Source organism: Lactuca sativa, chromosome 8, assembly GCF_002870075.4.
Source record: "Lactuca sativa cultivar Salinas chromosome 8, Lsat_Salinas_v11, whole genome shotgun sequence".
Classification (NCBI taxonomy): domain Eukaryota; kingdom Viridiplantae; phylum Streptophyta; class Magnoliopsida; order Asterales; family Asteraceae; genus Lactuca; species Lactuca sativa.
The window spans coordinates 202,260,182-202,268,597 of NC_056630.2; the positions used below are offsets into that span (position 1 = coordinate 202,260,182).

Sequence of the window (8,416 nt, forward strand, 5' to 3'; positions counted from 1 at the left end):
AGTTGTTTAGAAATTACTTAACGTAAACTCTAGTACTCATGGCAAATTGAGTTGACCGGTTTGACTTGTTGACTTTAGTTGACTTTGACTTGACTGAAAATTGACGGTTGTCACACCGTCAAAGCACATCGCCACCTGATACGGCTGCCGGTGGTGGCAGCCACCACCCTAAGGTGGTGGTTTTCAATTTCTTTTATTATTTCGAGCTGTGATTTACATTTTACAATGCTAAATATCAAAATAACACACACTAAACAAAGAAACACACATACACACAACCACCTTGTGGTGGCCGGCGGCAGCAGATGGTGGCAGTGGCTTTTCTTGGGTTTTCCGGCCAATGAATACTCCACCCTTCACTCTATCGGAACAAAAACGCACACACCCAAAATGTATCCCACAGCCGCCCCACACACGGTGGTTAATGGTGGTAGAGAACAATACGGTGGCATATAACAACACCTAACGAAAAGAGGTCCTCACGAGCCCTTTTCCGGTGACAGCAAGGTATCACACACACTCAATCGTCGCCTGAGATCCCGAAGCACATCAACGGGAGTAACAGTAGTAGTGGCTAGCAGCGGCGGTGTCGTGATGGCTAGAAGGCAGAGGATAACACGACAGTCCGACCGGTCCACGGAAGCAGCAGGTCGTCAGACTTGGCGGAAGAAGAAGATGAAACATGGAAAGGCAGCCCCGACCAACCGACACCTGATAGACACCACCAGAGAAGAAATAGAGAAGAAAGCAAGCTCCAGTGTTACTATGGTCTTGGTAGCCCACCCTTCATCGTTCACATCTCTATCTCCGGTCTCGGTGGCCCTCCAAGCCACTCACGGTGTCACTGGTAGCAGTGGTCTCGACGGTCTTTGGTTGATCGGAACAAGAAGAGTCGATGGGAGTGGCGGCTACGCAAAGAAGGTGGAGACTGGAGGATTAGGGCCCTTAGGGTTAGGGTTTGCTGGTTGCTAACACCATATATACCGGCTCCCTTAACACTTTACACCATAATGACATAATTAGTCCCTACCCTTCAAATATCTTTCAAATGAAATCCAAAACTTACATTTTTGCACTCCCTTCCGTAATTCCATACAAAATAAAACCCCTAATTTACAATACAACCCCTAAGCCTCTAAAATCCCTTCGAATGAAGTCCCAGAAGTTGCTATTTAGTCCCTTCCTTCCATAATACTTACAAATTAAGTCCGAATTTTACACTTTTAACCCCAAATCTCTTAAAGTGTGACAATTAGCTCTACAAGACCATCATTTGATATATAGTTATTTATTTTAGGGCTATTATTCATTCATTAATTTGTTTATTTATTTAATAAATAAACAGGGTGTTACAGTTGAGGTATCCGAGAGGATTGTTTGGCTGTGATATTGGGGATTCAATAGAGGTGCACTAGTGGTAGTGTCGATGTAAAATAGTTGGTGGTGTACGTATTAGTTCTTAATTAGAAAAAAAGGAGTTTATAGAAAAAAATCAAGTGGTTTTGAAAATTAGAGTAACCAGTATGGCATTCCTTTTATATTGTATATTGTGTGATTTGTGTTACAATATGTTTATTTGTTTTATTGTTTAATTCTTGTTCAAAAGATTATGATTTGAGAACTTTAAATGTAAAATAAAAGGTTAAGATTTAAGTTCCTTGATTTAATATTTTGGTCTTAAAACCTTTTGGCCTTCCTATTATATATATATATATATATATATATATATATATATATATATATATATATATATATATATATATATATATATATTGTTGAAGTAATTCTAATATGAATAGTAACGTTTGATTATCCATATATTCATTCTAATGTTATTATTCTATTATAAATTTATGTATGTGCATTTTTGTGGTAAAGTCTAATTTTAGTTTTAACCTGTAAGTATTCATTTATTCATTGATGAATAATGACATAAAGCTATACATACACAATTTATTATAGAATAATAACATAAAAATAGTGTTTTTAGGTTTTCACACTATTTACAGTTTTTATTTGAACTATATATATATATATATATATATATATATATATATATATATATATATATATATATATATATATATATATATATAAACACACACACCATTTTACACACCTATAAATAACTAACTACTTTCTCCTTCAAAATCACACATTCTTCTATAAATTTCCTTCTACTTCTTAAAGAAAATTAACGCCCACAATCTCAACAATCCAATGCCAAAATCCAATAGAATTGTTGTGTCTATATGCCCAAGAATCATTATGGAGTGATATTATTAATAATATATCATCTTATAGGGTCTCACCTTTATCATGTTGACACATTTTGTATATTTATTATTAAAATGATTATTAATAAATAATATCAATTATTGTATTATAATTAGGGAATAATCATTGTTTTTTGAAAATAATAATAAAAGAATATTACTAGTTGTTATTTCATATGGTATGAATTAATAAGTCATGCACAACATTTTGGACTAGTTGGATTCTTTTGTCTTTTACCTAAAGTCAAAGTTTCTATTTTATAAACTTAGAGTTTATAAAAATAAAAGAATCTTTCTAATAAAATAAGCATGGGCCGAAAGTATGATAAATGTATGGGAGGTTGCTTGTCAACCTTCCTCCTTTTGTCTCCCATTCTTCTAAAGACTACCATTCCTTTAGATTATTTTAATGGTAAAGTCTTTCCTCTCATGGACTATATAAGAGTGTCTTGTGTATGAGAAATGTGCAAGTTTTCATCTTCTCCTTCCCTTCTTTTCTCTCTAAAACCCTGAGCATGAAGAAGCACCAAAACCTTTGAAGTTTTTGGTGCTTTACTTTGGTGTTTAGAAGCTCTCTTGAGTTTTTCCCTTTAGTGCATAATTGACTTAAGCACTTAAAGGCTTTAGACACTAGAGAATACAAGAAGGAACTAGCATTCCAAGTGCCTTACTCTTGATGGTGGATACTTATAGAGAAGATCATCATACACTTTGATCTTTTGTTATCTTCATCAACACCCTAAAACCAAGTGGGTTCAAAGGCTTCAAAGGTTATCTCTAAAACATCCTATGGTTGTTTTTATTTCATTCTAACCTCTATAAATGGATTCATGATGGTGTGGTTTTGTTATGAACTAAAATAAAGTTGTTATTTTTAAAATCTTCCGTTGCCGTTTTTATGAAAAACAAACTTTTATTTCGTATTACAACCCAAGAATGGTATCTGAACCATCTTTTATACGTTAGAATGATTTTTTATGTTTGATAATCTTTGGTTTTTGGAAAACAAGCATGGAATTTCTTTTGTTAAAAAAAATTCATATTTGTCTTCTTTGGCAACTTCTTGGTTAAAATTGTTTATTTTTATATTTAACCATTTTTCATGCATTTTGGTTATATAAAAGTTGCCTTAGAAAAAACCAATAGTTGTTTGTTATAATATTTGATAGGTTGTTGTGTATAAACATGCCATTTGGATATTTGTGTTGTGTTTGGTTGATATTTATTTATTCATAAGATGTAATAGATAAATAGGTATTTTTTTTTCATTTGTTGATTTGTTGTAATAAATTAGTTAGACTAGTGATATTTATTTTAAATGTAACAAGATGAAGAAATTACCACTTTGAAGATGACTTAACTACTTAAGACCATAATCCCAACCATGAGCTTCTACTCTTGGTTGTTGGGCTTAACTATAGTCTTAATGGTTTAAGTATTGCAACTTTCATAACATGAAGACTTGAAGTCCTTTTGCAAGCAACAGTTGACTTGGAAAGTGGGAGATTGAAAACCTTTTGAAGTGTCTCTTAAGTCCTTTAGAAAATACTTAATAACTTTTGTGATGGCTCCTGAAAATTATTACTAGATATGACTTGGTTTATACACATTATAATGCATGTTTGTGATGTTTATTTTATGTTAAATGTATGTGATGTTTTATGTATAAAAATGGTTTTACATGTCAAATAACATTTTTTTATAAGATAATATCACTTGGAGTTGGAGTAAAAAATATTTAAAACATAACATAAGATGTTTATAAATGGATATTTATACAAACGTTTTACCGGTTACCGGTTAAAACTCAATTTTTGTTGAAAATAGTTTTATTGTAAAACTTATAAATACCCAACTTTAAAATATTTGAAATGGTTTAAAAGACTTTTAAACTTTGTATAAACTCCATGTCTTTATAATAAATAAAGAGTTTTTATTAAAAGGACTAAAATCGGTTTATAGCGTTATAACGACAAATAATAAAACTAATGATTATTTTTTATGTCAAAACTTAATATATGATATTGGTGTTTTAAACATAACGCAACATGTTGATATTATGTTTTATGCATGCTAAATGAGATTTAAAACATAAGTATCATCACCAAAGTTTTGGTTTATCAAAATATGACTTGTATCATAAGATGCATAAAATTGAATTTATAAAATAAAATGAGTTTATTCTATAAATTCATGAAGTCATAAGTTTTTTATTGTTAAAAGGAAGTTTAAAATAGTGATTTTATAACTCATAAAAAAATCCATGTCTTAAGCATAAAATAAGGTTTTATTAAGACTGTTACTGGTTTTTAAAATCGATCTACGACTAAACTTTAAAATACCAGATTTTAGTTTATAGTTGATCGCGGTTATTGGCAAATAAAACGAAGTTTTATTTACCACCTAAAGAACCTCATAACAGGTGATATGAATTTTACAAATGGGTACACGAATTGTTGGATGCATGCAATAGTCACGAGACCATGTTTTTATAAGCTATAATTGTAAAACATATATAAACCCTTATTTACAAAACTTCAAATCTATGCAATCAATTTAAAATTCACTTGGGATTTTTATGCAGTTCATATGGATTTTTAGGTCACCATATTCATTTGGGTTGTCAAAAATAGTCAATGTGTTTTTGTATTTACTTATGGGGAAAATGTCACATAGCCATTTGTGGAATAGAACTCACATGTTTTTTTTATAGATGATTTGATCAATTTCTTATGTGATAAAGGTCACCTAAGCATAAGAGTTTTGAGGCATAGATGAGATAAACATGCCAAACTAAATAATAGTTGTTTAGGATCCCATAATCTAGGAGTTACATATCGTACGCAATTGGTAATCGCTACCTACCGAGTTTGATTAAGTTTATAGGATAAAGGTCGCCTAACCATTTACTTGTTTCGTTACTTGGATCCTACACTTTAATAAATTAATATTTTAAGAAACGATATAAGGTATTAACTTTTAAATACTAAATATTGAAAATATTAAATGGAACTTTGTTAAATTCTGTTGATATCTGTTAATAATTTTACGCCCTACAAAATCTCTCTCTCTTGTTGAGTTTCAAAAGACAGTAACATTTGATGGTTATAATTTCTATAACTGGTATAATATGTTGAGGTTCATAACTAAATAACCTCTGCAACCAGTTATTCTGATCATGATACTTTGATGGAAGTATTATTGTGATGATGATGATGATATGTCTCACATCCACTACTAGAAAACAGACCTTTAATGACGTGCAATTTATGACACGCGGTAATTTATGATACGTAAAAGCACGTGACCTAAAAATAATGTCAGCTCTCTAGAAATTTGAAGGATTTAGAACGCGCAATTTTGCGTGCCCTAGAATTAGTGTTAGAAAAAAACAAGGAGGGCACTGATTATAAAATATCTGTCATCTAAACATGTCGCTTTATATTTTTTAATGAAACGCGCTCTTTAGTAATAAGCGGGAAAAAGAAAAACCCAAAAATTAGAAAAGCCCGCTTTCACTTCCCTCTTTACCCTAATCGGCGATACTTCTTTCCCCTTCCCACATCGACCGCTAACTACTCCCCTCACACTCTGACCACCACTTTGTGCTATTTCCTGGTCGTCGACCCTCTACCATCGTCGACCCTCCGCCAACGTCGCATCTTTTTCTCACCTTCCTCTGCCATCGACCTATTAGCTCTTCGAAATTAGAAGGATTATGCAATAATTCCAGTAGAAGATCAAGGCTAACAACACAACAATCCCTTCCATTTCCTAAATCTCAACGGGAAGCCAAACCAGAAGACACAAAACCAACAACAATTTCTAGGGCTCAGATCAACATCTCGGCTACCATTTCATTGAAGGTACGACTTTGCTCCTGATTTGGTCATTGAACCCCATTTCAACGTCACACTTTTCATCTCCCTGATGATCTTACAGAGGTAACACAAATAAATTATTTACTTATTTATTATTGCCAATCACACATTCCTTGAGCAAATTGTTTATTTCAGGAAGAAAAGTTGGAACCTTTGAGAATCTGGACCAACGATCCACAAATCCGTCTCTTAAATAGGTTATATGCAAGAAAGAGAAAAGAATTAAAAATAAGAGAAAAAGCAAAGGTAAGCAACTATCATAGCCCAATTGTGTATTTGAACACAAAACTTATAGATGATATTAAGAAAGCTCCATGGGTCTTGTTCTTGTGATGGATTTAGCAATATTGTTATTTTAAAAATTTATTATTATATATAGGCTACTTCAAAGAAGGTAATAACAAGGGATGAATGGGAGAAAAAGCTTAATGATGTTAAAATCTGAAAAGAAGACATGAACAAATTGGTTATGAAGTTTCTTGTCACTGAGGGATATGTTGATGCAGCAGAAAAGTTATGAATGGAATCTGGAACAGAACAAATCCATTTTCGTCTTTTTAATGAGTTTTTGTTAATGTTAATGTGTCAATTTGAATCATTTTCTTCCTTTATACGAATTTTCTTAATATATAAACAGCAGATATAGATCTTGCAACCATTACAGACCGTATGGCTGTTAAAAAACCTGTTCAATCTGGGAATATTGAAGATGCAGTTGAAAAAGTTAATGATTTGCATCTTGAGGTTAGCTTCTTGTCATGATTACAAGTTTTTGAAGGGCATTCTAGACAATTTACTATTTTCTTTTTGAATATTTCAACCCATATATGTAAAAATGGGTATAGATTTTTTAACTGATCTAATGTGTAAAATTAAAGACTTAGGGGCTTCTTTTCCCATTATGTCTTGTATGTGACTATAGGTAAACTATCTGAATGAGACTAAAAGACTGTTTTGCCCTTACATTCCAAAAATACAAATTTTACAATATTCATCAATTTTAATGTGAGAGGATTTGGGAAAAACAGGAAGGGAAAATAGGGTATAATACATTATGCCAGGTGTCTTGGCTTTAACCCATTAAGTCATGTTGTTCAAGAAACAACTATGTATAGTTATCCAGATTTTGTGCTTAACTCATTAAGTCAAAGAAACAACCTCTTAGCTAAGATGAAAACAGGCCAAATAGGATAAAAAAACTAACCTTTTGCTTGATAAAAATGTTGATGTGACAAATGTTTTATGTAGATTCTAGATACAAACCCATAGTTATTTTTCCATCTGCAACAGCAAAGGTTGATATAATTGATTAGAAATGGAAAGATTGAAGAAGCTCCGGAATTTGCACAGGAGGAGCTTGCTCCAAGGGTAGAGGAAAATGTTGCTTTTGATCCTTCTTATAGTAATAATATTTAATTTAAAATGCCTAAAATGCCCTTTATCTGATAAACTTCCGCCATTGCAGCAAAGCTTTCTGGAGGAGTTGGAGAGAACAGTTGCCCTTCTGGCATTTGAAGATGTGAATAATAGCCCTGTTGGAGATCTTTTAGACATATCTCAACACCTAAAAACTGCAAGTGAGGTCAATGATGCAATCCTTACAAGTCAAAGCCATGAAAAACATTAGTTTTTTTTAATCCAATTATCCATGAAACTTTGTATTTATTTTAGCATTTGACTGAATGAGAATTGATTTGACAGATCCAAAGCCTACAAGTTTATTCAGAATGCTTTTATGGTCTCAAAATCAGCTTAATGAAAAGGCAGCTTATCCACGCATCACAGATCAACCACACTTGAAGACCCCACTATTTGACTTGGTCAAACTACTCAAACATTTGTTACTTCCAATAAAAAACCTCAAGTGTAAACAATTTTATCTGGTTTACATTTTTGTTGGTTTCCACATTTTCTTAAAATGAGACTCACAAGAAAATCCTTAAGTTTGTAAAAAATTATAGTTTTATCCAAAGCTTTTTTTCCAATAATTCTTATCCAACTCTTTGATTTTATTCATTTTACATTTTTTCCCGGTTTACGCTAATTTGCCATATTTTGTTGATTGAACATTTTTTTGTGGAGAGAATGAAAAATAAAATTAATGAATGGCATGATGATCTGTTACAGGTTAGAAATGGAGGGTCAAGCAGGATTGTTAATGACTCTAATGCTTCAATTGATCAGTTTGAGACCATCTTCTTTAAAATTCGTCCAGCCATCAAGCTTGATGGATTTACTTCTCGCCAACTAAGGTTGATT

General features: G+C 32.2%; 1 pseudogene; it reads left to right on the top strand.

The window, feature by feature from the left end:
- The first annotated feature begins 594 nt into the window (after positions 1 to 594).
- On the top strand, positions 595 to 7,973 carry LOC111914955 (protein GID8 homolog; annotated as a pseudogene).
- The last annotated feature ends 443 nt before the right edge of the window (positions 7,974 to 8,416 follow it).